General features: G+C 32.7%; 1 pseudogene; it reads left to right on the plus strand.

Moving 5' to 3' along the window:
* The first annotated feature begins 249 nt into the window (after positions 1-249).
* LOC108485148 (endoplasmin homolog) lies at positions 250-4068 on the plus strand (annotated as a pseudogene).
* The last annotated feature ends 14271 nt before the right edge of the window (positions 4069-18339 follow it).

The following is an 18339-nucleotide window of genomic DNA, read 5'->3' on the forward strand; positions in this document are numbered from 1 at the left end:
ATTAAACATTTAATCGGTAAAATTTCTCATCTAAATTTTCATACGATATTTCTATCATACTGTAGACTATAAAAAATATTAAAATAAATTTTTTTTTGGCCTTATATTTGTGGTTTCGAAACCACTGTTCCGATTTCATTGAAAACGAGTTGTTACAGCAAGTGTTGGGAGAGGTTGAAATTTATCTACAATAACATAAATTAAGGGAAGAAGAAGAAGAATATTGGGAAAAAATCCTAACCCAGTTTAATGGCGGTGCAAATAGTGGTGGCCGGAGCACTTGTCGTCAGTGTTGCTGGTTTATTTGTGGGGTTCGTTGTATTAGGGTCGTTGGAGATTTTAAGAGGGATTTTATAGTCTCTTCTCCTCCTCTTTTTCTTCTTCTTCTTTTTCTGTTATTAGGTTTTTTTCAATTTCTTCTTAAGGTTTCCACTGTGGACATCCAACGTGGCAAATTAACTGGCCATGTCACCTGTCCCGTTAGGTCTGTAACGGAAAATGTTAGTGGGTGATTGAATTGTCACTATTTGATAACGTAGTGACTGATTTGTTATTTTTCGAAAGTAGAGTGACTGAATTAAAACTAAAGTGATGTTTTGTCAATTATCTCAAAGTTAAGTGGCAGTTGGTATAATTTACCATTTAAATAAAAAAATTATTGCTACAATATATGACAACCTTAGCCTAACAAATTCTATACAATAGAATCAATCAATATTTTAAGCTATATAAATTTTGTTATTCACGACGTCCATATTTTTAATTCTATCATTTATTAATCAAAATTAAAACTATTTCCTTAACTTTTTTGTAAGAGAGATTATTTTATATGTAAAATATTACTAAAAAATATGTCATTCGTTTCGAATCAAGTAAATATGAGCATTCTTAATTAGTCACAATCTTCTATATGGAACCGAACTTAAAAATCCCTCTCCATACAATTAATTGGATTTGAAATAACAGGTGGGTTCCTTGTCTCCAACTCAAAGTAGCCAGACTACAAACGCCCATCAATTTGCAAACTTCAAGCCAGTAAACTTGTTTTTGGTTGGCAACCTATTCATAATTGTCATTCAAGCCCGACTAAATGAATGCTTAAAAATGTGAAAATGAAACTATAAGAGCTTACTCAATGTGATATTTACATTCCTTTCTCGAATACTAAATTCACTGGATTCTTGTGGTTGGAAACAATCAACTCTCAAGATTAATGATATGGTTAATTTGCACCTTAGCTTAAGAAATTTCCTCCAACTCCAATTGGAACCTTGAGTTGGAGAAATCTGCAATAGAATTTTACCTTTTAGAACATAAGCTTTAACCCAGGCCATTAAAGAGGTATTGTTTGGATTAAGATACTCCATAATTGTTGCATCTTTATTGCTTGATTACAGCTTTCTAAACCTAGTTCTTTAACCCTCAGACCACTTTTACGATTTGGCTTACAAATATTCATTTTAACCTTGGCACTTGTTGCTACTTTATTTTTCAGAGTTGATCAGAGGCTTTAAGAATAGCATTGGGAAAAATAAATGGTTGACATTTGTTATATCCCTACTACCCTACTATACTTTGGACCTGGTTTAGCCCCCACTTCTTTTATAACTATCCCAAGATGCCATAATGGTGGGTTAAGCGTAGACGTTAAAATCCCTTCTTTCTTATTATTTTAGCATGCCGTCACCCTGCTTTCCACTCTTTCCTTTTGGCCGCAAGCCTTATTCCATCTTCAATTGTCTTCTAGTTACCATCAAAATGACCTCAATATATTCTCAATGGTCGTGACTTGCTACTAATAAGCTTTTCCAATGCTTTTTACTTGGATCGTTAAATTATTATTGGTGCGCAACCTTCTTCAAATCAGTTGTCGATTCTTCCCTCAATTTTGATTTCAATTTTACAGCTATAATGGCTGTCGAAAAGAATTCACGTTGGTCTAATTATTGTTGTCTATTTAAAGTCCCGGTACTAGACGAGTTGAAGTCAACATGCATAAGTAAACTTCTTTGTTGCCCACCCATGTATTCAAGCTTTAATCTTTTCAATCGGAGGAAAGCTATTCATTTCTGTAAGCCTCATTATGACTAGAGGAATTCAAAGGTATCTAATGGGAAGCACCCCAAGCTTAAAGCCAATTTGTTTATGAATCTCGCGAAGAATATCTACTGAGATACAATAGGAAAAAATCTCACTCTTAGAAGACTTTAATTCCAAACCATGATAAGTATAGAATTCCTGTAAAATACATTGAACCCTTCCGAATGATGTTAATGCTATATGGTTGCGCAATCCAAAGGATGTGACAGAGGAAGAATACACGAAATTCTATCACTCTTTAGCGAAGGTAATTTACCAGATGCTCTAGCTCTAGAATGCTTCAAATACTATGGAGAAGTTTGTAACTCTTATTTATTCTTGTAAATGTAATTTCTTATGCTCTGCAGGACTTTACCGATGAGAAGCCCATGGCCTAGAGCCACTTCACTGCGGAAGGTGATGTTGAATTCAAGGCTGTTCTGTTTGTGTCCCCTTAGGCTCCTCATGATCTATATGAGAGTTACTACAACTCCAACAAAGCCAACTTGAAGTTGAAGTTGTATGTTAAATTAGTTTTTATCTCTAATGAATTTGATGAGCTTTGCTCAAATATTTGAGTTTTTTGAAGGTAATTGAAGACATGCTAAGTTACATAGCTGGCTAGAATATGCATTAATGAGGTTTTTGAGTTATTTTCTTGTGACCTGATTTGTTTTTTATTGGATAACCTATTGAGCAGGGTCTTGTTGATTCTGATACATTACCACTCAATGTGTCAATGTGTCTTGTTAATTCTCATCAGGAAAGCCCTTGATATGATTCGTAAAATAGCTAAAGATCCTGATGTGGCAAAGATGATAAATGTATGTTATAATTGTTTCTTTAGTAATTACTTTGAATTTAATTTGCAAACACGTCATCCTGTACTGTGGCCTAATGTCCCTTCAAAATGGAACTCTTTTTGTTCGAAGTTATTTCTGGGTTAATGATTGATACTGAATATCAGTGGTGATGCAGAAGTTGAGAAGTCGCACGATGATGAGTACCTGATGGATTAAGAAGGAAAGTAGTTCCAAAAAGTGTCCAAGGAAGGCCTGAAGATTGGGAAAGACTCCAATAATGGAGAACTCGAGGAGTCATTTAAAGAACTAACCAAATGGTGGAAGAGTGCACTTGCCCGCGAGACTATTGATGAGATAAAAATTAGCAACTGTTTGGACAACACTCTTTGTGTGGTTGCTACATCGAAGTTTGGCTGAAGTGCTAATATGGAGAGAATCATGCAATCTCAAATCCTATTAGATGCTAGCAAGCAAGCATACATGCATGACAAGAGGGTTCTTGAAATCACCCAAGGTACCCAATCATCAAGGAGCTTTGTGAGAGAGTTGTCAAGGACCCTGAGGTATGTACACATGCAAGTAGAAATGTGCATGTTCAATAACACTATATAATTCGTTTGCTATAATAATTTTTCTCTCTACATCATATTCCAAGTATTGTAGTAATCTAGCATGAATGTGTAGTTTGTATGTAGGAGCAATTCACCATAGCATTATAAGAGTTCATGGTATGTGCCACAAACTGATGCTCACTCTGTGAAATCTAAAATCGGGACTGTTTCTTCCTGCATGCACTCTTTTAACTAAAATATATAACCTATTTTTGATTCTGCTAGTCTTTCTTTCAACTAAACCTTTTTTTCTAGATCTTCAGGATAAGGGTGTAAAGGAAACAACTCAACTTATATACCAGACAACACTGATGGAGAGTGGCTTCAATCTTCCTGACCCTAAGGATTTCACCTCACGCATCTACAGCTCAGTTAAATCTAGCCTAAATATCAGCTCTGATGCAACAGTAGAGGAGGAAGATAATGTAGAAGAAATTGAGACGCAGTTTGGGACAAAAGATGCAGGCAGTCTCAAAGGCGAAGCTAAAACTGTCAAAGATAATGATTCCGATCTTAAGGATGAGTTGTATCGTGAAACCATGGGATACTACTTTGTTGAGTTTTCCCTTTCGTAATTACTTTTGTTTAGTCATTGGTACATGTAGAGAAACGCAGCACAATCATAAACCAAATAGATGGATTTTATTCTTTAACAACAAATACCTCATAGCGATTGACCATACAATATTTATAAAGTACTTGAAAACAACTTCTTAACAAAATAACTACTTTAACTGCTTAACAACTTAACAACTATTTGTTTACTTAATCCTTAATATTCACCCAACTGATCTACTTCTGTCACCTCCTGCTTTGTAAGGTCTCGAGTTTGCTGACAACTTTAAGTTGTGTTCTGAATTTTGTAAAACATCTAACTGAAAGGGGTTTGGTAAGCACATCAGCCACCTGATCTTGAGTTGGAACATGTCCAACAATTAGCTTCCAAGTGGTTACCTTTTCACGAACAAAAAATAAAATCTAGCTCTACATGCTTGAATTTGGAATGAAGAATTGGATTTGCAGACACAACTACTATACTTGAGTTGTCACACCAAATAGCTGTTCTTCCTACAAGCTGAACTTTTAATTCTCTCAACAAAGACTCTATCCAAGTGACCTCTGCTGTAACATAAGCGAGGCTCCTATATTTTGCTTCTGCTGAAGAACGGAAGACTACATGTTGCTTCTTTGAACCCCAAGATACAGGATTACCACCTAGGAAAATAGAAAACCCCGACGTTGAACGTCTATCATCAGGATTATTTCCCCAACTAGCATCTGAATAACCAACAAGAGAGAGACGAGAGGCAGCAGTAAAATGAACTCCATGATCAATTGTTGCCTGGAGATACCTCAAAATATGCTTAACAGCTTTGAAATGCTGATCAAGAGGTTTGTGCATGAATTGAAAAACCCTATTGACAGCAAAAGTAATATCATGCCTGGTGTAACAGCCTAATTTTCAATGGTATCGAGAATAGAGATTTGAGATCACCAAATCCGACGAGTGAGTTAAAAATTTAATAAATTAATACCTATGAATCAAATGTGAATATAAAAGCATTTTTGAATTAGTGAATTTGGTGATTTAAAAGAATTAATTAGGTAAATTGGGTTGAGAATGAGGTATCGAGACCTCGACTTCATAAATCGAGCCATAAATATTTTTATAAATATTTATGGAGTGTTGGTGAGGTAGTAATAAAATTTAGTCAGAAAATTTTGACGTTTGGGTGGTTAATTAAATAAAAAGGACTAAATTGAAAATGGTGTAAAAGTTGCTAAAAGGATTAAATAGCTCAATTGTCAAATGAGGAAGGACCTAAAGTGCAAATAAGCCCAAAGAAGATATTCTGGGCGGCAATAGCTGAGAAAAATCAGGAAATGGGTGAAATAAGGGCAAAATTGAAAAATTGCCAAAATGGGCTAAATAAAAATGGGACTAAATTGGAATATCTAGAATTCTCTTCATTTCTCTTCATATTCATCAGCTGAAAAACAGCCATGGAGGACGGTTCAAGCTGGTTTTCATATTCTAGCTTCATGTAAGTTTAATTCTTTCTTTCTCCTTAAAATTTTTATGTTTTTGGACTTTGACAATTGGGTCCAACTTACTATTTCATTAGTTTTTGATTCCATGTCTAATTTTTGAAGTTGTTATGGATGAGTGCTGGAAGTATATGATGATTTAGTATGGAATTAGAGCTTTAAATTGTTTATATTCTGATTTTATTGAAAGAATAGAATAGAAAGTGAGTGTTTAGGACCTAATTGTAAAAGAGTTTAAAGTTAGAGTTTCATGTGGAAATTTTGAATTTCAATAGTTATGAAATAACTTATAATGTCTATAAAAAGTATTAATTGAGAAAATTATCTTAATTGAGGGGTTAATTGAGCAAGGACTGAACTGTATGAATTGTGAAATTTGGGGTAAAACGGAAGTCAACATTTTGCACTAAAACTGTTTTAGGCAGCAGCAGTAGTTTAACTTTGAAAAATCACCAAAAATTATAGAAATCTAATTAGAGGATGAATAAAATATGAAATTAAAGCTTATTGAGTCTAGTTTCTTATAAAAGAAACTATGTAAGCAATAGAATTTTAAATCATGAGATACAATAACTTTTGTGAGACAAGGTCAGAATGATTTCGGGTTCCCCTGTTCTGACTTTGGAAAATCATCAAAAATTGGATAAAAACAATTAGGGGATTAAATTTATATTTTTGGAATCCTTAATTAGTATATTTTCAATAGAAATAAATGGGAACATCATTTGAATTCTGTACGAGGAGATAATTAATTTTTAGTGAAGAAGGGTCAGAACTGTTAGATAGCAGATCAGGGGAAAATTTAAAGAATAAACTATACTTATTGGCTAAACCAAAAATTCTGAAAATTTATGGTAAGAATATATATGAGTCTAGTTTCAGGGAAAATTAGCGGATCTTAGTTTGGAGTTCCATAGCTCCAGATATAAATAATTTAGTGACTATGACACAGATGGATAGCTTTGAATATACATATAAGTCAATAGTGAAATTATTAATAACGTTACTTGTAAGCATGATATGTACATTAAGGATGTTCAATGGAGAGGAGGAGGGGGAAAATATATATGAATATTCAGTTGGCATGGCTAATTTGCATGTTTTAAACCCATGGACTAAATTGAATAAAAGTAAAATTTTAGGGGGCAATTTTGTAAAAATGTCAAAGATGACTAAATTGAATGGAATGAATTGTTTTATTATCTAAATTAATAAATTGAATGAATTTATCAATTTAAGATTGGGTGAAATTTGGGAAAATAGTAAATTACCAATATGCCCCTAAATCTTGGTATTTCTGCAATTTAGTCAAGTAGGTTCGTATATCTTGAATGAGCATGTAAATATGACAATTTAAATATTGTATCGTATTTTATATGATGTTTGAATTGAATATTTGAAAAGGATGTTACATGAAACATGAAAATGAATACTAAATAATATAAATTAATTGAAATTATTCTGAAAATCTTGGTAATGCCTCGTATCCTATCCCAGTCTCAGGTACGGGTATGGGTTATTACACCTGGTAACCACAATGTAACGCCTCTTACCCGAGACCGTCGCCGGAGTCGAGCATGAGATATTACTAAACTTATTTTAGCATTTAAACAAGTTTAAACAATTCTCGTAGTAAACTGTCCATCTGTGTCACAGTTGCTAAAAAAATAATATATCAAGTTACGAAACTCGAAATCAAATTTTGTAAATTTTCCCTGAAACTAGATTCATATATCTACTTACTAGTTTTTTTCTAGAATTTTTGGTAGGGCCAATTAGTACAGTTTATTAGTTAAAGTCTCCCCTATTTCAGGGTTCAGCTACTCTAACCCCTGTGCACTACAAATCAAATTTCTTCCTGTACAGAGATCCAATGACCATTTCGTTTGTTTCTATTAAAAATATACTCAATAAGGAATCCATACATATAAAGTTTGAGTTCTAATTATTTTTACACAATTTATGGTGAATTTATAAAGTCAGAATAGGGGATCTAGAAATCGCTCTGACCCTGTTTCACGAAAACGTAAATATCTCATAAAATACAACTCTTTTACCTATTTTGTTTCTTCCACATGAAATTAGATTTATTAATCTTAAATTACATATTTTATTCATCATCTAATTCTATCTCTACTATTTTTAGTGATTTTTCAATCTCACGTCACTGCTGCTGTGTGATTCTGTTTTATAGCCAATTTCACCATTTTATGGATTTCCATAGATTAGTTAGCACATAAAGCATACGTGTTATCAAATATAATCTTGATTAGCCACTCCAATAGCTAATAATTCTCAAACATTTCCATGTCATCCATGAGCCATATCATAAGATTATATACACAAAATGATTATAATGCTATACATGTCATATTCCCAAAATATACAAGTCATTATACCGAAATAGTTTGTTGATAATGTGTGCGCGCCTCTGACCGTTCCGGATCTCCTAGCCGGCTTAACAAAACTACAAAGAATAGAGAGGAGGGAGTAAGCATAATTGCTTAGTAAGTTCACATGTAAATAGCAAGTAACATAACCATGCAATAATACGAAATGCACATTTGCATAATATCACCAAAGCATTCATATCATATTTCTCATTCATGATCCTACCATATTATTGTTATATTGAAGTCTCAACCCGAGGGTTAAGTACATACCTGTACAAAGTATCCGTTCCACAACACTTACCAGCTAGTCACTTTAATCTCGAGAATTCTTCCATTTCACTAAAACTTTACCCGTTGAACATATCGGAATATAATTTGGATACATGAAATCAAACAATCATAATTTCACCCATAATGAACTCGGAACGCAACTCAACGAGTTCGGATGCCTCATAATTCTCATGAACTCGAAACGTAACTCAACGAGTTCGGATCTCAATTTCCTAGTGACATGTTACTTGTATCCTAATCTATTCCTAATGTTCAAACGGGATTTTCCTCGATCATACTCCTTTGCCATCTTCCACGAAATGTCGAAATCGATACTTCGATGATAGTTCATACTCATCAAGCAATTCACATAATTACATATTATTCAACAATAACCATAAAACATAACATTTCATGATAATAAAAAGCATCATATCATATAAACAACATTAAATTGCTTAAAACAACAATTATGTTACCTTATTTACTCATGAACTTACCTCGGTACAAAATGTATAAATGTTGCAATTTAGCTCGAAATCTTTTCTTTTCCCCGATCAAAGTCGATTCCACATCTTTCTTGATTATTGAGCTTAGAAGTTGAAGAAACCCTAGCTATGGTAGCAAGTAAAATTTGGCAGCAACATGAAGAAGATGAATGGATTTTTTTTTCAAATTAAGCACTTTATGCATAGAATTTCTTCATGAAACTTTCACACAATCATACAATCATATCATAGACCTCAAAATAATTATAAAATAATTATTTCTATCTCGGTTTTGTGGTCCCAAAACCACTATTCTGATTAGGCCCTAATTCGAGATATCACACACAATGTATTGAAGGGCCCCTACGATGCTCTTATATTTGGGATCATTTTCAATAGGACTGCCTGTATGAGCAAACAATAGACAAGAACAGATCATAGGAGTATGAGTGCTTTTGGACTGTTCCATGTGACTTCGTTGCAACAAGTCTTGAATGTACTTTCGTTGACTGAGAAAGAGACCCGAGGCTATGTGTGTGACTTCGATGCCCAAAAAATAGCTCAAATTTCCCAAGTCCTTAAGAGTAAACTTTGAATCTAAGATTCAACAAAAGCATCAATACTTGACTGATGATTGCCTATGACTATGATGTCATCGACATTGACCAGCACATATAGAAGAACTTCACCAGCTTGTTTAATAAACAACAAGGCATCAGACTTTGACAACACAAAACCAGAAGCAATAAGATGATCCAGTAACTTTTGAAACCAGGCCCGAGGTGCGTATTTGAGGCCATACAATGCCTTCTTAAGCTTGCACACCAAAGGTTGACCACTATTATGTCGTTCAAAACCTGGAGGCTGAAGCATATAAATTTCTTCATTCAAATCTGTAACGGCCTAATTTTCAGTGGTGTCGGAAATGGTGATTTGAGATCACTAAATTCGACAAATAAGATTGAACAAGATAGTAATTTAATATTTATGAGTCAAGTAAGAATTTAGAAGAATTTGTGAAATGGTGAAATTAGTGAATTAAAAGAATTTATTAGGTCAAGCGGGTCAAAATGAGGTATCGAGACCTCAAAGTTGAAATTTGAGCTATAAATATTTTTATAAATATTTATGGAGTGTCATTGAGTTAGTATTAAAGTTTAGTTAGAAAATTTTAACGTTTGGATGGCTAATTAATTAAAAGGACTAAATTGAAAATAGCGCAAAATTTGTTAAATTGTGAGTAAATAGCTTAAGTATTTAAAAGATGGATTTAAAGAGCAATTAGACCCAAAGGTTAATGGCTGGACGGTTTGGGTATGAAATAAGCAAGAAAACAATGTGAACAAGGGGCAAAATTGGAAATAGCATAAAAGTTAATAGTTAAATAATGATGTAATTGAAAAATCTAGACATTTCTTCATATTTTCTCAGCTAAAACGCCATAGAAGGTTTGGAGAAAGCTATTTTTTCATATTTTTACATCATGTGAGTTTAATTCTTACTTTTCTTGATAATTTTTATGTTTTTATGACTTTTACAATTAGGTCCACTTGTAGAATTCATTAGTTTTTGATTTTATGGGTGAAATTGGAAGTTACCCTGGATGTATAAGGAATTTTATGATGAATTATTATGAAATTTAAGTTCTAATTTCATATTAAGGTGGTTTTATTAAGTGATTTTGATAGGAAATGATATTTAGGACCTAATTGTGAAAAAGTTGTGAATTGAAGGTTTCTGTTGAAATTAAGAATATAAAAGGTTTTGAAATAGTTTATAATGATAAAATAAAGTGTTAATTGAGAAAAATTAGTTCAATTGATGGGTGAATTGAGCGAGGACTAAATTGTGAAAATCAGAAATTTTAGGGTAAAAGTGCAATTTCGAAACTTGAACAGCATAAATTGTGAAGTGAAATAGAATTGAAATGGATGCTAATGAAGGAATGATTTTATAATTATAAATCAAGAAAACGAACTGAATCGTGGAAAGGAGAAAATTCAAGAATAGTCCCTGAATTTCTACGACTTTTGCAAATTAGTCCAGGTAAGTTCATATGACAAAGTTCAATGTTTTGATATGAAAATCTTATGATTGTTAAAGTATTTTATTGTTGATGAATACTATCAATTTGCATTAACTAATGAATAATGTGTAACTAAAAGTACAAATTAGTAGGAAAAATGGATTTGAGTGTTTCTATTCTGTGACCCTGATGAATTGACGAAAAATATGTGATAAGTGTGCCCGTTTAAGACCATGGCTGGGCTATGGCATCGGTGCAATGTGATAATGTGACTCCGTATAAGACCATAGCTGGGCTATGCCATCGGTATAATGTGATAATGTGATTCCGTATAAGACCATGTCTGGGATATGGCTTCGGCATGATATGTGAACCGTGTAAGACCATGGCAAGGCTATGGCTTCGGTGTGTGATGCGTAACAATGTGAAAGTCCATAGTTTACTATGGCAATGTGATAATGAAGCACTCAATTCCCTTATTGTTCCTTAAATTGACAATGAAGTAAATGAGAAATGGGCCTAAGGGAATTAAATTGTGAGTAGCCATATGGAAATTATTCCAATGAGTTATTAATGAAATTGTGATTTGGAGGATGAAATAGTTAAACTAATAGATATAAGATTGTGTACGATATTTGATATGATTTGTGTTTATATGCCTATGAGCTTACTAAGCTTCAATAAGCTTACTTGTGTGTGTTTAATATTTTTATGTAGATTGACTTGAAGTGAAGTGGGTAGATCAGATCAACACAACAGGGCACACTATTCAGATCAATTCTGGTAGTTTTTGTTTTATGTTTAAAGATTTATATGGCATGTATAGAGTTTGAATGAATTGAAGTAAAGATGTTATGAACTAGTTAACAATATTTGTACTAAAACAGTTTTGGTAAGTAGCGATAGTTTGACTTTGAAAATTCACCATAAATTGTGGAAATTTAGTTAAGGGCTGGGAAAAAATGAGATTAAAGCCTAATGAGTCTAGTTTCATATAGAGGAAGCGGTGCATGCAATTGGATTTTATGTTATGAGATATTTAAATTGTGGTGAGACAGAGTCTGAATGACTTGAGTTCCTTATTCGATTTTAGAAAATCATTAAAATTGCACAAAAATAATTATGAGTCATACTGTATATGTATGGATTTCTCATTGGGTCTATTTTAAGAGAAACAAACGGGTTATTTGAATTTTGTACAGAGAGAAATTTGGTTCAGTAGTGCACGGGGTCAAAGTAGCCAAACCACAAACAGGGAGGATTTAACTAATAAACTGTACTAATTGGACCAACCAAAATTATAAAAAAATTGGTAAGTAGATATATGAGTATAAATTCGGGTAAAATTTACGGATTTGGGTTTCGAGTTTTATAACTCGAGATATGAATTATTTAGCAACTATGACGCAGTTGGACAGCTTGTCTGAAAAGTATGATATAAATTATCTAAATTTGGTTAAGTGCTCAAATAAGTTTAGTAGTGCCTTGTGCTCGACTCCGGCAACGGTCTCGGGTAAGGGGCGTTACAAAATCGCCATTAAGAAATGCATTATTTATATCCACTTGCCTTAAATTCTAGCCAAACTGAACTGCAAGAGAAAGAACCACTCGGATTGTTGTAGGCTTAACAACCAGACTGAAAGTTTCATGGAAGTCAATACCAGCTTCATGAAGATACCCTTTGACAACCAGCCTGCATTTATAATAAGCCACAGAGCCATCCACATGTTTCTTAATTTTGAACACCCATTTGCAGACCACTGCCCTTCTGTTAGGAGGCAAAGATACAAGCTCCCATGTTTGATTATGCATGAGTGCATCATATTCCTGCTGGGCAGCTTTAGTCCACTCAGGACTCAAAAAAGCCTTGTCAATCATCAAAGGCTCATGTGCATCTAAGTTGGTAGCATAAAGCTTTGGTTTAAAAAATACCACATTTAGACCATGTTTGCATGGGATGTGTGTTGGACCCACTAGGTGCAACTGAAGATGTAGGAGCAACTCCAAGTTGATCTATAGCACCACAAGTAAAAGCTGAATTAAAGCGAGAGAGAGAAGCCGTGTGACACCTCGAGAGAACCACCAGATTGACTAACAGGAGATGGAGCAACTAAAAAATCAGGTTGACAAATGGGTGAGGAGACTCGAGCATGTTGAGCATCATCAGCATCAGTTAATGGGTTAGCAACATCAGGACCAGTCAATTGAGCAGAAGACCACTCTCTCAGAACTTCCTGTAACAGAGGAAAACTTGATTGTTGATGTGCCATTGATAGGCCTGTCTTTGTAGAAGAAGCCTCTGTCTTGGCAAATGGATAGAAGGCTTCATAAAAAACCACATGCCTGGACACAAAAATCCTGCCATTTTTATCAAGACATTTATAGCCTTTATGGTTAGGACTATAACCAAGATAGGTACAAGTTCAAGATCGGTACTAAATCTTATGCTTATTATATGGTCTAAGATATGGAAAACAATGATAACTAAAGACCTTAAGCAACATATAATTAGCTGAGGTATGATACAAACGTTTATGAGGAGATTGCCCCTTGAGAACAGACATGGGTAGTCTATTTATCAAGTAAACAAAATGCAAAAATGCATGACTCCGAAGATGCATGGGTAAGGATGCTTGAGCAAGCAACGTGGGACCTGTCTCGACCAAATGTCTATGTTTCCTTTCAACGATTCCATTCTGTTCAGAAGTGTGCGGGCAAGTCAGCCTACGTTTGACACCAAGCTGAGAAAAAACAATAGCCAGTGGTCTGTACTCACCACCCTAGTTACTTTGCAGCATTTTAATTTTACACCCAAACTGAACTTCTGCAAACTTATAGAACTGAACAACCTTGGCAAGAATTTTAGCGTTTGTCTTTAAAAGATAAATCCAAGTATATCTACTATATGCATCAACAAAAGACAAGTAATAGAGATAGCCTTCAGAAGGTAGATGAGTGGGTCCCTACAAATCCGACACAACAAGTTCAAAAGGTGATGAATATACAGTTTGAGAGCTACTGAAAACTAGCTTATGTGACTTTCCTAGCTGACAAAGAGCACACACCCTAGGTAGTGTGGATTTATTTAGAGAAATATTACAACTTTGAAGTACTTGATGAAAAACTTTTGTGCATAGGTGGCCAAGCCTTTTGTGCCACAACTCGAACTCAGAACAAGTGCTATCTTGATGAAGAACTTTAGCAGTATTCGCACACTGAAAATTAGTAACAGAACTAGCAAGAACTCCTTGTTGTTGTAACACCCCCTACCTGTATTCCGAGTCTAGAATAGGGTACGAGGCATTACCGAACTTAATATGATAAATCATGTAAAAATCAGCCATAAAATTTCTTCTAAATTGAAAATTTTCACACATATGTTTAACGTCCCTTATATGGGCCTACTGTAATACCCCATACCCGTACCTGAGACCGGGATAGGATACGAGGCATTACCGAGATTTTCAGAATAATTTCAATTAATTTATATTATTTAGTATTCATTTTCATGGTTCATATAACATCCTTTTCATATATTCAATTCAAAATATCATATAAAATACGATACAATACTTAAATTGTCATATTTACATGCTCATTCAGGATATACAAACCTACCTGACTAAATTGCAGAAATACCAAGATTTAGGGGCATATTGGTAATTTATCATTTTTCCAAATTTCACCCAATCTTAAATTGATAATTTCATTCAATTTATTAATTTAGATAATAAAACAATTCATTCCCTTCAATTTAGTCATTTTTAACATTTTTACAAAATTTGCCCCCTAAAGTTTTACTTTTATTCAATTTAGTCCATGAGCTTAAAACATGCAAATTAGCCATGCTAACTGAATATTCATATATATTTTCCTCCTCCTCCTCTCCATTCCACATCCTTAATGTATATAACACGCTTGTAAGTAACATTATCTATAATTTTTATTTATTTACCTTTATGGATATTCAAGCTGTCCATCTGTGTCATAGTCATTAAATTATTTATATATGGAGCTATAAAACTAAAAATTAAGATCCGATAATTTTCCCTGAAACTAGACTCATATATATTTTTACCATAAAATTTTCAGAATTTTTGATTTAGCCAATAAGTACAGTTTATTCTTTAAAGTTATCCCTGTTCTGCTGTCTGACAGTTTCGACCCTTCTTCACTAAAAATTAATTATCTCACAGTACAAAACTCGGATAATATTCCCGTTGATTTATCCTGAAAATAGACTCATTAGGGATTTTAAAAATATAAATTTAAGTCTCTAATTATTTTTATCCAATTTTTGGTGATTTTCCAAAGTCAGAATAGGGGAACCCGAATTCATTCTGACCTTATCTCACAAAATTCATTATATCTCATAATTTACAATTCAATTGCTTATACTGTTTCTTCTATAATAAACTAGACTCAATAATATTTAATTCCATATTTTATTCATCCTCTAATTCAATTTCTAAAATTTTTGGTGATTTTTCAAACTTAGACTACTGCTGCTGTCCATAATAGTCTTAGTGCAAAATGTTGATTTTCTACTTTTAATTTCAATTTAATCGTAACTAAATTCACTTACTTTTTTAACTTAATTCATACTTTATTTCTACTCAATTTTAACCAAAATTAGACATAATTATCTATTTTTATCATAAAACCATAATTTCAAAATTCTTCCAATTTAGTCCTTAAAGCATAAAACTTATGAATCACTTTACAATTCAATCCTTATTTCATTTCTAACTTGAATTTCTATCAATTTAGCCCTTAATTCATCATTTTACTCAACATAAACATTATCTAGAAATCTAATAACTTTCAAAATATCAACTTAATTTCATCAAAATCTTGTTCTAAAGCTTCTAAAACATCAAAATTAAGTAAAAAAGACTAAATTGACTTACCTATTAAACTTCTAAGCTTCAAACCTTGAATTTTCTCTTTTCTTCTTTCTTTTCTCTTTTTCTTTCTTCCTTCCCCTGTTTCGTTCCACATTCTGTTTCTTTTCATTCTAATTCTTTCTTTTTATTTCCTTTTTATTTACTTTACTTTTAATAATAATATATAATATGCTTATATAATAAGCAAACATATATGTGTATTACAAGTGTATGTATACTATTGGTACACATATAAATTATTTTTACCATACATTTGTCTTATATTTAATTTATTTATCAAATAATATCAATTATATAATAATAAATACATTAATTATTTACTTAAATAATAAGTGAATACATACATGTATTACAAATGTATGTATTATATTAATTACACATGTATTTTATTTTTGCCATACACTTGGCACTCATTTTTGGCTTATTTGCCTTTTTAGTCCCTTTACTTTTCTTTATTCTATAATTGAACTTTCACTCTTCATTCAATTTAATCCTTTTATCTAATTATCCTTAATTAAGCTAAATTCACTTAATTAAACTCTAATTAATCACTCATTTTACTTCATAAATATTTTTAAATAAATATTTACGAATCCACTTTTCATAAATAGAGATCCAAAATTATACTTTTTCAGTATCGGTAAAATTCAGGTCATTACACCTACAGGGCCCAAAACATACATTCGGGGTGGTTCGGGACCAAACCGTAAACATATGAAACTTTTGCAACACTTAGAAAATTTTCACACATTGGAGAGTCACACGCTCGTGTTTTCAACCCGTGTAACTCTTTGTTTATAACTTCATCACCCTTGTCAGTCATATACTTCATATAAATAACAAGAAATGTGTATGGGCTCAATTCTCATTAAATTTCTCATATATATACACAATTTCACGTTATGTAATCATACAACATATATTAGCTATATCTCTATAATCTAAATATATTTTCATAACAACTTATCTTGATTTCATACTATTTCATATTTAAGCTTAAATAACCAAAGTATTTGAAATATCATCGTTATGCAAATAGTACACATGAGGTATATAATTCCATAATTATGAATAAACACATTTATCAAACATTTTCCATATTCATATATCAATGTCTCATGTCTCCATATATCAATAACCGTCATTTTCATGAATTCCGAGTTCAATTTCATAATTATTTGTCTCGTGTTCAATTTATTCCATGTCGGAACTTTATTCATTAAAACATTTGAATTATCAATACATATGGCCAGTACATTCAAGATGAACAATTATATAATCACAAATGAATTCATTTATCAACCAAGTTCTATACTCATATCTTATCAACTCGTACTTCCTTGTATCACATAATTCTATGTAGCACTTACCAAACTTTGTCAAATTAGTGAACGTCTTACGGAATTGAGTATTTCGTTTTCTCGATGCCATAGTTCAACTATGGTCTTACACATATTCACATAATGATGCCATAGCCCAGCTATGGTCTTACACATATTCATATATCGATGCCATAGCCCAGCTATGGTCTTACACGTAATCACACATCACATATCGATGCCATAGCCCAGCTATGGTCTTACACGAATCACATATCTCACTGATGCCATATCCCAGATATGGTCTTATACAGTAGCATATATCACACCGATGCCATATCCCAGATATGGTCTTATACGGAAATCACTTGTCACTTGTAGCCGGAGCTACCACTATTCACTGATCAGGTAGTCGGAGCTACCACTTTTCACTGATCAGGTAGCCGGAGCTACCACTTTTCACTGATCAGGTAGTAGAAGCTACCACTTTTCACTGCTCAGGTAGCCGAAGCTACCACTTTTCACTTGTTATTTGTCCTTGATCAGATAAGTGTAGTCGAAGCTATCACTTATCACTTTCACTTGTCCTTGATCAGATAAATGTAGCCGAATATAATACTTATCACTTTCATTTGTCCTTGATCAGATAAGTGTAGCCGAAGCTATCACTTATCACTTGTTGCCATGGTCCAACCATGGTCTTTTCCTTCAATTCATATTGTCACTGAACTGAAATGCTCAACTTGATCATTTATTCAATTTTCATGCTTTTACGTTATTCACAATTTTATCATCAATACATATGAAATATCACATCATGAAATTCATAAAATTAACAAATAATCACTAAAATTTAGCCATATAAACTCACAAGTTCAATTTTTGTATTATAACGATAACCGTAATTTTATAATAAATATTCCAAATAAAACATTATATCATTTCTAATCCAACACTTATCGATTATAATAGGGCATGTGATCAATTTATACACGAGTCATTCATATATTTTTGGTTAGGCCAATTAATACAGTTTATTCATTGAAGTCTCCCTTGTTCTGCTGTCTAACAGTTTCAACCCTTGTTCATTAAAAATTAATTATCTCCTCGTACAGGATTCGAATGATGTTCCTGTTTGTTTCTCTTGAAAATAGACTCATTCAGGATTCTAAACATCTAAATTTAAGCCCCTAATTATTTTTATCCAATTTTTTATGATTTTACAAAGTTAGAACAGGGGAACCCAAAATCATTCTGACCTTGTCTCATAAAATTTATTATATCTCATGATTTACAATTCCATTGCTTACATCATTTCTTCTATAAGAAACTAGACTCAATAAGATTTAATTTCATATTTTATTCATCTTCTAATTCCATTTTTACAATTTTTG

This window comes from Gossypium arboreum, chromosome 5, assembly GCF_025698485.1.
Source record: "Gossypium arboreum isolate Shixiya-1 chromosome 5, ASM2569848v2, whole genome shotgun sequence".
NCBI lineage: Eukaryota > Viridiplantae > Streptophyta > Magnoliopsida > Malvales > Malvaceae > Gossypium > Gossypium arboreum.